The sequence below is a fragment of the Plectropomus leopardus genome, chromosome 6, assembly GCF_026936395.1.
Source record: "Plectropomus leopardus strain MGB_pleo_1.0 chromosome 6, ASM2693639v1, whole genome shotgun sequence".
NCBI lineage: Eukaryota > Metazoa > Chordata > Actinopteri > Perciformes > Serranidae > Plectropomus > Plectropomus leopardus.
In genome coordinates, this window is record NC_142181.1 from 12,247,735 (window position 1) to 12,264,266 (window position 16,532).

Consider the following 16,532-nt stretch of genomic DNA (forward strand, 5'->3'; position numbering starts at 1 on the left):
ACATTTTGAGCAATCTTTAAAATAACTAGTAATATTTTCAGTAGGCAGTGTTTAAGAGAAAATATCCATGCTGGTTTACTCATTGTCTGCCTCTCTTTTTGCCCATGTCACTGCTCAGGAGACAAAATATCAGCGTTATGACAGTCTTAATTTAATATGCATGTTACACATGCACACTTACATTGTGGTCAAATACTTTAAAATCATGACAGAAAACAAGTCCACACAAAGTATGGCGTCTTCTGCCATTTTTTTCAACATGCAAAATAATGTTTATGGCCATTTTATGGCTTTTATTTCTACATTGTATGCTATGACATGATTCTACGAGCTATTATAGGTGGTTTCTAACCATTTTTATGACATGTCAAAATTTGACATTTTCTGCATTTTTTGCCATTTTTTTCAACATGCTAAATTATGATGTTTTGGGCCTTTTTTGGCCTTTAATTTCCACTACGTATGGTATAACGCGACTCTACGAGCTATTATAGGTGGTTTATAGCCATTTTTATGACGTATCAAAATTTGACATTTTCGACATACTATACTATGGCGTTTTTTGCCATTTTTTCAACATGCTAAATTATGATGTTTTGGGCCTTTTTTGGCTTTTATTTCCCTTTCTTATGGTATAACGCGACTCTACGAGCTATGATAGGTGCGTTTTTTGCCATTTTTTCAACATGCTAAATTATGATGTTTTTGACCTTTTTTGGCTTTTATTTCCACTAAGTATGGTATAACGCGACTCTACGAACTATGATAGGTGGTTTTTAGCTAGTTTTATGACGTGTCAAAATTTGACATTTTCGACATACTATACTATGGCGTTTTTTGCCATTTTTTCAACATGCTAAATTATGATGTTTTTGACCTTTTTTGGCTTTTATTTGCACTTCTTATGGTATAACGCGACTCTACAAGATATTATAGGTGGGTTTTAGCCATTTTTATGACGTGTTAAAATTTGACATTTTCGACATACTATACTATGGCGTTTTTTGCCATTTTTTCAACATGCTAAATTATCATGTTTTGGGCCTTTTTGGCTTTTATTTCCACTTCTTATGGTATAAGGCGACTCTACGAGCTATGATAGGTGGTTTATAGCCATTTTTATGACGTGTCAAAATTTGACATTTTCGACATACTATACTATGGCGTTTTTTGCCATTTTTTCAACATGCTAAATTATGATGTTTTTGGCCTTTTTGGCTTTTATTTCCACTTTGTATGGTATGACGCGACTCTACAAGCTATGATAGGTGGTTTATAGCCATTTTTATGACGTGTCAAAATTTGACATTTTCGACATACTATACTATGGCGTTTTTTGCCATTTTTTCAACATGCTAAATTCTGATGTTTTTGACCTTTTTTGGCTTTTATTTCCACTAAGTATGGTATAACGCAACTCTACGAGCTATTATAGGTGGTTTATAGCCATTTTTATGACGTATCAAAATTTGACATTTTCGACATACTATACTATGGCGTTTTTTGCCATTTTTTCAACATGCTAAATTATGATGTTTTGGGCCTTTTTTGGCTTTTATTTCCCTTTCTTATGGTATAACGCGACTCTACGAGCTATGATAGGTGCGTTTTTTGCCATTTTTTCAACATGCTAAATTATGATGTTTTTGACCTTTTTTGGCTTTTATTTCCACTAAGTATGGTATAACGCGACTCTACGAACTATGATAGGTGGTTTTTAGCTAGTTTTATGACGTGTCAAAATTTGACATTTTCGACATACTATACTATGGTGTTTTTTGCCATTTTTTCAACATGCTAAATTATGATGTTTTGGGCCTTTTTTGGCTTTTATTTCCACTAAGTATGGTATAACACGACTCTACGAACTATGATAGGTGGTTTTTAGCCATTTTTATGACGTGTCAAAATTTGACATTTTCGACATACTATACTATGGCGTTTTTTGCCATTTTTTTCAACATGCTAAATTATGATGTTTTTGACCTTTTTTGGCTTTTATTTCCACTTCTTATGGTATAACGCGACTCTACGAGCTATGATAGGTGGGTTTTAGCCATTTTTATGACGTGTCAAAATTTGACATTTTCGACATACTATACTATGGTGTTTTTTGCCATTTTTTCAACATGCTAAATTATGATGTTTTGGGCCTTTTTTGGCCTTTATTTCCACTACGTATGGTATAACGCGACTCTACGAGCTATTATAGGTGGTTTTTAGCCATTTTTATGACGTGTCAAAATTTGACATTTTCGACATACTATACTATGGCGTTTTTTGCCATTTTTTCAACATGCTAAATTCTGATGTTTTTGACCTTTTTTGGCTTTTATTTCCACTAAGTATGGTATAACGCGACTCTACGAACTATGATAGGTGGTTTTTAGCCATTTTTATGACGTGTCAAAATTTGACATTTTCGACATACTATACTATGGCGTTTTTTGCCATTTTTTCAACATGCTAAATTATGATGTTTTGGGCCTTTTTTGGCTTTTATTTCCACTTTGCACACCATCACACGACTCTGCAAGCTATTATAGGTGGTTTTTAGCCATTTTTATGACGTGTCAAAATTTGACATTTTCGACATACTATACTATGGCGTTTTTTGCCATTTTTTCAACATGCTAAATTATGATGTTTTGGGCCTTTTTTGGCTTTTATTTCCACTTTGCACACCATCACACGACTCTGCAAGCTATTATAGGTGGTTTTTAGCCATTTATATGACGTGTCAAAATTTGACATTTTCGACATACTATACTATGGCGTTTTTTGCCATTTTTTCAACATGCTAAATTCCGATGTTTTTGGCCTTTTTTGGCTTTTATTTCCACTTCTTATGGTATAACGCGACTCTACGAGCTATGATAGGTGGGTTTTAGCCATTTTTATGACGTGTCAAAATTTGACATTTTCGACATACTATACTATGGCGTTTTTTGCCATTTTTTTCAACATGCTAAATTATGATGTTTTTGACCTTTTTTGGCTTTTATTTCCACTAAGTATGGTATAACACGACTCTACGAGCTATGGTAGGTGGGTTTTAGCTATTTTTATGACGTGTCAAAATTTGACATTTTCGACATACTATACTATGGCGTTTTTTGCCATTTTTTCAACATGCTAAATTATCATGTTTTTGGCCTTTTTTGGCTTTTATTTCCACTTTGCACACTATGAGACGACTCTGCAAGCTATTATAGGTGGTTTTTAGCCATTTTTATGACGTGTCAAAATTTGACATTTTCGACATACTATACTATGGCGTTTTTTGCCATTTTTTCAACATGCTAAATTATGATGTTTTGGGCCTTTTTTGGCTTTTATTTCCACTACGTATGGTATAACGCGACTCTACGAGCTATTATAGGTGGTTTTTAGCCATTTTTATGACGTGTCAAAATTTGACATTTTCGACATACTATACTATGGCGTTTTTTGCCATTTTTTCAACATGCTAAATTATCATGTTTTTGACCTTTTTTGGCTTTTATTTCCCTTTCTTATGGTATAACGCGATCTACGAGCTATGATAGGTGGGTTTTAGCCATTTTTATGACGTGTCAAAATTTGACATTTTCGACATACTATACTATGGTGTTTTTTGCCATTTTTTCAACATGCTAAATTATGATGTTTTGGGCCTTTTTTGGCCTTTATTTCCACTACGTATGGTATAACGCGACTCTACGAGCTATTATAGGTGGTTTTTAGCCATTTTTATGACGTGTCAAAATTTGACATTTTCGACATACTATACTATGGCGTTTTTTGCCATTTTTTCAACATGCTAAATTATCATGTTTTTGGCCTTTTTTGGCTTTTATTTCCACTTTGCACACTATGAGACGACTCTGCAAGCTATTATAGGTGGTTTTTAGCCATTTTTATGACGTGTCAAAATTTGACATTTTCGACATACTATACTATGGCGGTTTTTGCCATTTTTTCAACATGCTAAATTATGATGTTTTGGGCCTTTTTTGGCCTTTATTTCCACTACGTATGGTATAACGCGACTCTACGAGCTATTATAGGTGGTTTTTAGCCATTTTTATGACGTGTCAAAATTTGACATTTTCGACATACTATACTATGGCGTTTTTTGCCATTTTTTCAACATGCTAAATTATGATGTTTTTGGCCTTTTTTGGCTTTTATTTCCACTAAGTATGGTATAACGCGACTCTACGAGCTAGGATAGGTGGGTTTTAGCTATTTTTATGACGTGTCAAAATTTGACATTTTCGACATACTATACTATGGCGTTTTTTGCCATTTTTTCAACATGCTAAATTCTGATGTTTTTGACCTTTTTGGCTTTTATTTCCACTAAGTATGGTATAACGCGACTCTCTGAACTATGATAGGTGGTTTTAGCCATTTTATGACGTGTCAAAATTTGACATTTTCGACATACTATACTATGGCGTTTTTTGCCATTTTTTCAACATGCTAAATTATGATGTTTTTGGCCTTTTTTGGCTTTTATTTCCACTTTGCACACTATGAGACGACTCTGCAAGCTATTATAGGTGGTTTTTAGCCATTTTTATGACGTGTCAAAATTTGACATTTTCGACATACTATACTATGGCGTTTTTTGCCATTTTTTCAACATGCTAAATTATGATGTTTTTGATCTTTTTTGGCTTTTATTTCCACTAAGTATGGTATAACGCGACTCTACGAGCTAGGATAGGTGGGTTTTAGCTATTTTTATGACGTGTCAAAATTTGACATTTTCGACATACTATACTATGGCGTTTTTTGCCATTTTTTCAACATGCTAAATTCCGATGTTTTTGGCCTTTTTTGGCTTTTATTTCCACTTTGCACACTATCACACGACTCTGCAAGCTATTATAGGTGGTTTTTAGCCATTTTTATGACGTGTCAAAATTTGACATTTTCGACATACTATACTATGGCGTTTTGCCATTTTTCAACATGCTAAATTATCATGTTTTTGGCCTTTTTGGCTTTTATTTCCACTTTGCACACTATGAGACGACTCTGCAAGCTATTATAGGTGGTTTTTAGCCATTTTTATGACGTGTCAACATTTGACATTTTCGACATACTATACTATGGCGTTTTTTGCCATTTTTTCAACATGCTAAATTCTGATGTTTTTGATCTTTTTTGGCTTTTATTTCCACTAAGTATGGTATAACGCGACTCTACGAGCTAGGATAGGTGGGTTTTAGCTATTTTTATGACGTGTCAAAATTTGACATTTTCGACATACTATACTATGGCGTTTTTTGCCATTTTTTCAACATGCTAAATTCTGATGTTTTTGACCTTTTTTGGCTTTTATTTGCACTTCTTATGGTATAACGCGACTCTACAAGATATTATAGGTGGGTTTTAGCCATTTTTATGACGTGTCAAAATTTGACATTTTCGACATACTATACTATGGCGTTTTTTGCCATTTTTTCAACATGCTAAATTCCGATGTTTTTGGCCTTTTTTGGCTTTTATTTCCACTTCTTATGGTATAACGCGACTCTACGAGCTATGATAGGTGGTTTTTAGCCATTTTTATGACGTGTCAAAATTTGACATTTTCGACATACTATACTATGGCGTTTTTTGCCATTTTTTCAACATGCTAAATTATGATGTTTTTGACCTGTTTTGGCTTTCATTTCCACTTTGCACACTATGAGACGACTCTGCAAGCTATTATAGGTGGTTTTTAGCCATTTTTATGACGTGTCAAAATTTGACATTTTCGACATACTATACTATGGCGTTTTTTTTTGCCATTTTTTCAACATGCTAAATTATGATGTTTTTGGCCTTTTTTGGCTTTCATTTCCACTTCTTATGGTATAAGGCGACTCTACAAGCTATTATAGGTGGTTTTTAGCCATTTTTATGACGTGTCAAAATTTGACATTTTCGACATACTATACTATGGCGTTTTTTGCCATTTTTTTCAACATGCTAAATTCTGATGTTTTTGACCTTTTTTGGCTTTTATTTCCACTAAGTATGGTATAACGCGACTCTACGAGCTAGGATAGGTGGTTTTTAGCCATTTTTATGACGTGTCAAAATTTTACATTTTCGACATACTATACTATGGCGTTTTTTGCCATTTTTTCAACATGCTAAATTCTGATGTTTTTGACCTTTTTTGGCTTTTATTTGCACTTCTTATGGTATAACGCGACTCTACAAGATATTATAGGTGGGTTTTAGCCATTTTTATGACGTGTCAAAATTTGACATTTTCGACATACTATACTATGGCGTTTTTTGCCATTTTTTCAACATGCTAAATTATGATGTTTTTGACCTTTTTTGGCTTTTATTTCCACTAAGTATGGTATAACGCGACTCTACGAGCTATGATAGGTGGTTTTTAGCCATTTTTATGACGTGTCAAAATTTGACATTTTCGACATACTATACTATGGCGTTTTTTGCCATTTTTTTCAACATGCTAAATTATGATGTTTTTGACCTGTTTTGGCTTTCATTTCCACTTTGCACACTATCACACGACTCTGCAAGCTATGATAGGTGGTTTTTAGCCATTTTTATGACGTGTCAAAATTTGACATTTTCGACATACTATACTATGGCGTTTTTTGCCATTTTTTCAACATGCTAAATTATGATGTTTTGGGCCTTTTTTGGCTTTTATTTCCACTACGTATGGTATAACGCGACTCTACGAGCTATTATAGGTGGTTTTTAGCCATTTTTATGACGTGTCAAAATTTGACATTTTCGACATACTATACTATGGCGTTTTTTGCCATTTTTTCAACATGCTAAATTATGATGTTTTTGGCCTTTTTTGGCTTTTATTTCCACTTTGCACACTATCACACGACTCTGCAAGCTATTATAGGTGGTTTTTAGCCATTTTTATGACGTGTCAAAATTTGACATTTTCGACATACTATACTATGGCGTTTTTTGCCATTTTTTCAACATGCTAAATTCTGATGTTTTTGATCTTTTTTGGCTTTTATTTCCACTAAGTATGGTATAACGCGACTCTACGAGCTAGGATAGGTGGGTTTTAGCTATTTTTATGACGTGTCAAAATTTGACATTTTCGACATACTATACTATGGCGTTTTTTGCCATTTTTCAACATGCTAAATTATGATGTTTTGACCTTTTTGGCTTTTATTTCCACTAAGTATGGTATAACGCGACTCTACGAGCTATGATAGGTGGTTTTTAGCCATTTTTATGACGTGTCAAAATTTGACATTTTCGACATACTATACTATGGCGTTTTTTGCCATTTTTTCAACATGCTAAATTCCGATGTTTTTGGCCTTTTTTGGCTTTTATTTCCACTTTGCACACTATCACACGACTCTGCAAGCTATTATAGGTGGTTTTTAGCCATTTTTATGACGTGTCAAAATTTGACATTTTCGACATACTATACTATGGCGTTTTTTGCCATTTTTTCAACATGCTAAATTATCATGTTTTTGGCCTTTTTTGGCTTTTATTTCCACTTTGCACACTATGAGACGACTCTGCAAGCTATTATAGGTGGTTTTTAGCCATTTTTATGACGTGTCAACATTTGACATTTTCGACATACTATACTATGGCGTTTTTTGCCATTTTTTCAACATGCTAAATTATGATGTTTTTGATCTTTTTTGGCTTTTATTTCCACTAAGTATGGTATAACGCGACTCTACGAGCTAGGATAGGTGGGTTTTAGCTATTTTTATGACGTGTCAAAATTTGACATTTTCGACATACTATACTATGGCGTGTTTTGCCATTTTTTCAACATGCTAAATTCTGATGTTTTTGACCTTTTTGGCTTTTATTTGCACTTTTTATGGTATAACGCGACTCTACAAGATATTATAGGTGGGTTTTAGCCATTTTTATGACGTGTCAAAATTTGACATTTTCGACATACTATACTATGGCGTTTTTTGCCATTTTTTCAACATGCTAAATTCCGATGTTTTTGGCCTTTTTTGGCTTTTATTTCCACTTCTTATGGTATAACGCGACTCTACGAGCTATGATAGGTGGTTTTTAGCCATTTTTATGACGTGTCAAAATTTGACATTTTCGACATACTATACTATGGCGTTTTTTGCCATTTTTTCAACATGCTAAATTATCATGTTTTTGACCTTTTTTGGCTTTTATTTCCACTTTGCACACTATGAGACGACTCTGCAAGCTATTATAGGTGGTTTTTAGCCATTTTTATGACGTGTCAAAATTTGACATTTTCGACATACTATACTATGGCGGTTTTTTTTGCCATTTTTTCAACATGCTAAATTATGATGTTTTTGGCCTTTTTTGGCTTTCATTTCCACTTCTTATGGTATAAGGCGACTCTACAAGCTATTATAGGTGGTTTTTAGCCATTTTTATGACGTGTCAAAATTTGACATTTTCGACATACTATACTATGGCGTTTTTGCCATTTTTCAACATGCTAAATTCTGATGTTTTTGACCTTTTTGGCTTTTATTTCCACTAAGTATGGTATACTTGCGACTCTCTGAGCTATGATAGGTGGTTTTTAGCCATTTTTATGACGTGTCAAAATTTGACATTTTCGACATACTATACTATGGCGTTTTTTGCCATTTTTTCAACATGCTAAATTCTGATGTTTTTGACCTTTTTTGGCTTTTATTTGCACTTCTTATGGTATAACGCGACTCTACAAGATATTATAGGTGGGTTTTAGCCATTTTTATGACGTGTCAAAATTTGACATTTTCGACATACTATACTATGGCGTTTTTTGCCATTTTTTCAACATGCTAAATTATGATGTTTTTGACCTTTTTTGGCTTTTATTTCCACTAAGTATGGTATAACGCGACTCTACGAGCTATGATAGGTGGTTTTTAGCCATTTTTATGACGTGTCAAAATTTGACATTTTCGACATACTATACTATGGCGTTTTTTGCCATTTTTTCAACATGCTAAATTATGATGTTTTTGACCTTTTTTGGCTTTTATTTCCACTTTGCACACTATCACACGACTCTGCAAGCTATTATAGGTGGTTTTTAGCCATTTTTATGACGTGTCAAAATTTGACATTTTCGACATACTATACTATGGCGTTTTTTTTGCCATTTTTCAACATGCTAAATTCTGATGTTTTTGATCTTTTTTGGCTTTTATTTCCACTAAGTATGGTATAACGCGACTCTACGAGCTAGGATAGGTGGGTTTTAGCTATTTTTATGACGTGTCAAAATTTGACATTTTCGACATACTATACTATGGCGGTTTTTGCCATTTTTTCAACATGCTAAATTATGATGTTTTTGACCTTTTTGGCTTTTATTTCCACTACGTATGGTATAACGCGACTCTACGAACTATGATAGGTGGTTTTTAGCCATTTTTATGACGTGTCAAAATTTGACATTTTCGACATACTATACCATGGCGTTTTGCCATTTTTTTCAACATGCTAAATTCCGATGTTTTTGGCCTTTTTTGGCTTTTATTTCCACTTTGCACACTATCACACGACTCTGCAAGCTATTATAGGTGGTTTTTAGCCATTTTTATGACGTGTCAAAATTTGACATTTTCGACATACTATACTATGGCGTTTTTTGCCATTTTTTCAACATGCTAAATTATCATGTTTTTGGCCTTTTTTGGCTTTTATTTCCACTTTGCACACTATGAGACGACTCTGCAAGCTATTATAGGTGGTTTTTAGCCATTTTTATGACGTGTCAACATTTGACATTTTCGACATACTATACTATGGCGTTTTTTGCCATTTTTTCAACATGCTAAATTCTGATGTTTTTGATCTTTTTTGGCTTTTATTTCCACTAAGCATGGTATATAACGACTCTCTGAGCTAGGATAGGTGGGTTTTAGCTATTTTTATGACGTGTCAAAATTTGACATTTTCGACATACTATACTATGGCGTGTTTTGCCATTTTTTCAACATGCTAAATTCTGATGTTTTTGACCTTTTTTGGCTTTTATTTGCACTTCTTATGGTATAACGCGACTCTACAAGATATTATAGGTGGGTTTTAGCCATTTTATGACGTGTCAAAATTTGACATTTTCGACATACTATACTATGGCGTTTTTGCCATTTTTCAACATGCTAAATTCGATGTTTTTGGCCTTTTTGGCTTTTATTTCCACTTCTTATGGTATAACGCGACTCTACGAGCTATGATAGGTGGTTTTTAGCCATTTTTATGACGTGTCAAAATTTGACATTTTCGACATACTATACTATGGCGTTTTTTTTGCCATTTTTTCAACATGCTAAATTATGATGTTTTTGGCCTTTTTTGGCTTTCATTTCCACTTCTTATGGTATAAGGCGACTCTACAAGCTATTATAGGTGGTTTTTAGCCATTTTTATGACGTGTCAAAATTTGACATTTTCGACATACTATACTATGGCGTTTTTTGCCATTTTTTCAACATGCTAAATTCTGATGTTTTTGATCTTTTTTGGCTTTTATTTCCACTAAGTATGGTATAACGCGACTCTACGAGCTAGGATAGGTGGTTTTTAGCCATTTTTATGACGTGTCAAAATTTGACATTTTCGACATACTATACTATGGCGTTTTTTGCCATTTTTTTCAACATGCTAAATTCTGATGTTTTTGACCTGTTTTGGCTTTCATTTCCACTTTGCACACTATCACACGACTCTGCAAGCTATGATAGGTGGTTTTAGCCATTTTATGACGTGTCAAAACTTGACATTTTCGACATACTATACTATGGCGTTTTTTGCCATTTTTTCAACATGCTAAATTCTGATGTTTTTGATCTTTTTTGGCTTTTATTTCCACTAAGTATGGTATAACGCGACTCTACGAGCTAGGATAGGTGGGTTTTAGCTATTTTTATGACGTGTCAAAATTTGACATTTTCGACATACTATACTATGGCGTTTTTTGCCATTTTTTCAACATGCTAAATTATGATGTTTTTGACCTTTTTTGGCTTTTATTTCCACTAAGTATGGTATAACGCGACTCTACGAGCTATGATAGGTGGTTTTTAGCCATTTTTATGACGTGTCAAAATTTGACATTTTCGACATACTATACTATGGCGTTTTTTGCCATTTTTTCAACATGCTAAATTCCGATGTTTTTGGCCTTTTTTGGCTTTTATTTCCACTTTGCACACTATCACACGACTCTGCAAGCTATTATAGGTGGTTTTTAGCCATTTTTATGACGTGTCAAAATTTGACATTTTCGACATACTATACTATGGCGTTTTTTGCCATTTTTTCAACATGCTAAATTATCATGTTTTTGGCCTTTTTTGGCTTTTATTTCCACTTTGCACACTATGAGACGACTCTGCAAGCTATTATAGGTGGTTTTTAGCCATTTTTATGACGTGTCAACATTTGACATTTTCGACATACTATACTATGGCGTTTTTTGCCATTTTTTCAACATGCTAAATTATGATGTTTTTGATCTTTTTTGGCTTTTATTTCCACTAAGTATGGTATAACGCGACTCTACGAGCTAGGATAGGTGGGTTTTAGCTATTTTTATGACGTGTCAAAATTTGACATTTTCGACATACTATACTATGGCGTTTTTTGCCATTTTTTCAACATGCTAAATTCTGATGTTTTTGACCTTTTTTGGCTTTTATTTGCACTTCTTATGGTATAACGCGACTCTACAAGATATTATAGGTGGGTTTTAGCCATTTTTATGACGTGTCAAAATTTGACATTTTCGACATACTATACTATGGCGTTTTTTGCCATTTTTTCAACATGCTAAATTCTGATGTTTTTGACCTTTTTTGGCTTTTATTTGCACTTCTTATGGTATAACGCGACTCTACAAGATATTATAGGTGGGTTTTAGCCATTTTTATGACGTGTCAAAATTTGACATTTTCGACATACTATACTATGGCGTTTTTTGCCATTTTTTCAACATGCTAAATTATGATGTTTTTGACCTTTTTTGGCTTTTATTTGCACTTCTTATGGTATAACGCGACTCTACAAGATATTATAGGTGGGTTTTAGCCATTTTTATGACGTGTCAAAATTTGACATTTTCGACATACTATACTATGGCGTTTTTTGCCATTTTTTCAACATGCTAAATTATGATGTTTTTGACCTTTTTTGGCTTTTATTTCCACTAAGTATGGTATAACGCGACTCTACGAGCTATGATAGGTGGTTTTTAGCCATTTTTATGACGTGTCAAAATTTGACATTTTCGACATACTATACTATGGCGTTTTTTGCCATTTTTTTCAACATGCTAAATTATGATGTTTTTGACCTGTTTTGGCTTTCATTTCCACTTTGCACACTATCACACGACTCTGCAAGCTATGATAGGTGGTTTTTAGCCATTTTTATGACGTGTCAAAATTTGACATTTTCGACATACTATACTATGGCGTTTTTTGCCATTTTTTCAACATGCTAAATTCTGATGTTTTTGATCTTTTTTGGCTTTTATTTCCACTAAGTATGGTATAACGCGACTCTACGAGCTAGGATAGGTGGGTTTTAGCTATTTTTATGACGTGTCAAAATTTGACATTTTCGACATACTATACTATGGCGGTTTTTGCCATTTTTTCAACATGCTAAATTATGATGTTTTTGACCTTTTTTGGCTTTTATTTCCACTAAGTATGGTATAACGCGACTCTACGAGCTATGATAGGTGGTTTTTAGCCATTTTTATGACGTGTCAAAATTTGACATTTTCGACATACTATACTATGGCGTTTTTTGCCATTTTTTCAACATGCTAAATTCCGATGTTTTTGGCCTTTTTTGGCTTTTATTTCCACTTTGCACACTATCACACGACTCTGCAAGCTATTATAGGTGGTTTTTAGCCATTTTTATGACGTGTCAAAATTTGACATTTTCGACATACTATACTATGGCGTTTTTTGCCATTTTTTCAACATGCTAAATTATCATGTTTTTGGCCTTTTTTGGCTTTTATTTCCACTTTGCACACTATGAGACGACTCTGCAAGCTATTATAGGTGGTTTTTAGCCATTTTTATGACGTGTCAACATTTGACATTTTCGACATACTATACTATGGCGTTTTTTGCCATTTTTCAACATGCTAAATTATGATGTTTTTGATCTTTTTTGGCTTTTATTTCCACTAAGTATGGTATAAGGCGACTCTACGAGCTAGGATAGGTGGGTTTTAGCTATTTTTATGACGTGTCAAAATTTGACATTTTCGACATACTATACTATGGCGTGTTTTGCCATTTTTTCAACATGCTAAATTCTGATGTTTTTGACCTTTTTTGGCTTTTATTTGCACTTCTTATGGTATATAACGCGACTCTACAAGATATTATAGGTGGGTTTTAGCCATTTTTATGACGTGTCAAAATTTGACATTTTCGACATACTATACTATGGCGTTTTTGCCATTTTTTCAACATGCTAAATTCCGATGATTTTGGCCTTTTTTGGCTTTTATTTCCACTTCTTATGGTATAACGCGACTCTACGAGCTATGATAGGTGGTTTTTAGCCATTTTTATGACGTGTCAAAATTTGACATTTTCGACATACTATACTATGGCGTTTTTTGCCATTTTTTCAACATGCTAAATTATCATGTTTTTGACCTTTTTTGGCTTTTATTTCCACTTTGCACACTATGAGACGACTCTGCAAGCTATTATAGGTGGTTTTTAGCCATTTTTATGACGTGTCAAAATTTGACATTTTCGACATACTATACTATGGCGTTTTTGCCATTTTTCAACATGCTAAATTATGATGTTTTTGGCCTTTTTGGCTTTCATTTCCACTTCTTATGGTATAAGGCGACTCTACAAGCTATTATAGGTGGTTTTAGCCATTTTATGACGTGTCAAAATTTGACATTTTCGACATACTATACTATGGCGTTTTGCCATTTTTTCAACATGCTAAATTATGATGTTTTTGACCTTTTTTGGCTTTTATTTCCACTAAGTATGGTATAACGCGACTCTACGAGCTATGATAGGTGGTTTTTAGCCATTTTTATGACGTGTCAAAATTTGACATTTTCGACATACTATACTATGGCGTTTTTTGCCATTTTTTCAACATGCTAAATTATGATGTTTTGGGCCTGTTTTGGCTTTTATTTCCACTTTGCACACCATCACACGACTCTGCAAGCTATTATAGGTGGTTTTTAGCCATTTTTATGACGTGTCAAAATTTGACATTTTCGACATACTATACTATGTCGTTTTTTGCCATTTTTTTCAACATGCTAAATTATGATGTTTTTGACCTTTTTTGGCTTTTATTTCCACTTTGCACACTATCACACGACTCTGCAAGCTATTATAGGTGGTTTTTAGCCATTTTTATGACGTGTCAAAATTTGACATTTTCGACATACTATACTATGGCGTTTTTGCCATTTTTCAACATGCTAAATTATGATGTTTTGGGCCTTTTTTGGCTTTTATTTCCACTTTGCACACTATCACACGACTCTGCAAGCTATTATAGGTGGTTTATACATTTTTATGACGTGTCAAAATTTGACATTTTCGACATACTATACTATGGCGTTTTTTGCCATTTTTTCAACATGCTAAATTATGATGTTTTGGGACTGTTTTGGCTTTAATTTCCACTTCTTATGGTATAAGGCGACTCTACAAGCTATTATAGGTGGTTTTTAGCCATTTTTATGACGTGTCAAAATTTGACATTTTCGACATACTATACTATGGCGTTTTTTGCCATTTTTTCAACATGCTAAATTCTGATGTTTTTGATCTTTTTTGGCTTTTATTTCCACTAAGTATGGTATAACGCGACTCTACGAGCTATTATAGGTGGTTTTTAGCCATTTTTATGACGTGTCAAAATTTGACATTTTCGACATACTATACTATGGCGTTTTTTGCCATTTTTTCAACATGCTAAATTATGATGTTTTTGGCCTTTTTTGGCTTTCATTTCCACTTCTTATGGTATAAGGCGACTCTACAAGCTATTATAGGTGGTTTTTAGCCATTTTTATGAAGTGTCAAAATTTGACATTTTCGACATACTATACTATGGCGTTTTTTGCCATTTTTTTCAACATGCTAAATTATGATGTTTTTGACCTTTTTTGGCTTTTATTTCCACTAAGTATGGTATAACGCGACTCTACGAGCTATGATAGGTGGGTTTTAGCCATTTTTATGACGTGTCAAAATTTGACATTTTCGACATACTATACTATGGCGTTTTTTGCCATTTTTTCAACATGCTAAATTATGATGTTTTTGGCCTTTTTTGGCTTTTATTTCCACTTTGCACACTATGAGACGACTCTGCAAGCTATTATAGGTGGTTTTTAGCCATTTTTATGACGTGTCAAAATTTGACATTTTCGACATACTATACTATGGCGTTTTTTTTTGCCATTTTTTCAACATGCTAAATTATGATGTTTTTGGCTTTTTTTGGCTTTCATTTCCACTTCTTATGGTATAGGGCGACTCTACGAGCTGTTATAGGTGGTTTTTAGCCATTTTTATGACGTGTCAAAATTTGACATTTTCGACATACTATACTATGGCGTTTTTTGCCATTTTTTCAACATGCTAAATTCTGATGTTTTTGACCTTTTTTGGCTTTTATTTGCACTTCTTATGGTATAACGCGACTCTACAAGATATTATAGGTGGGTTTTAGCCATTTTTATGACGTGTCAAAATTTGACATTTTCGACATACTATACTATGGCGTTTTTTGCCAGTTTTTCAACATGATAAATTATGATGTTTTGGGCCTTTTTTGGCTTTTAATTCCACTTCTTATGGTATAACGTGACTCTACGAGCTATGATAGGTGGTTTTTAGCCATTTTTATGACGTGTCAAAATTTGACGTTTTCGACATACTATACTATGGCGTTTTTTGCCATTTTTTCAACATGCTAAATTATCATGTTTTTGGCCTTTTTTGGCTTTTATTTCCACTTTGCACACTATGAGACGACTCTGCAAGCTATTATAGGTGGTTTTTAGCCATTTTTATGACGTGTCAAAATTTGACATTTTCGACATACTATACTATGGCGTTTTTTTTGCCATTTTTTCAACATGCTAAATTATGATGTTTTTGGCTTTTTTTGGCTTTCATTTCCACTTCTTATGGTATAAGGCGACTCTACAAGCTGTTATAGGTGGTTTTTAGCCATTTTTATGACGTGTCAAAATTTGACATTTTCGACATACTATACTATGGCGTTTTTTGCCATTTTTTCAACATGCTAAATTCTGATGTTTTTGACCTTTTTTGGCTTTTATTTGCACTTCTTATGGTATAACGCGACTCTACAAGATATTATAGGTGGGTTTTAGCCATTTTTATGACGTGTCAAAATTTGACATTTTCGACATACTATACTATGGCGTTTTTTGCCATTTTTTCAACATGCTAAATTATGATGTTTTGGGCCTTTTTTGGCTTTTATTTCCACTTCTTATG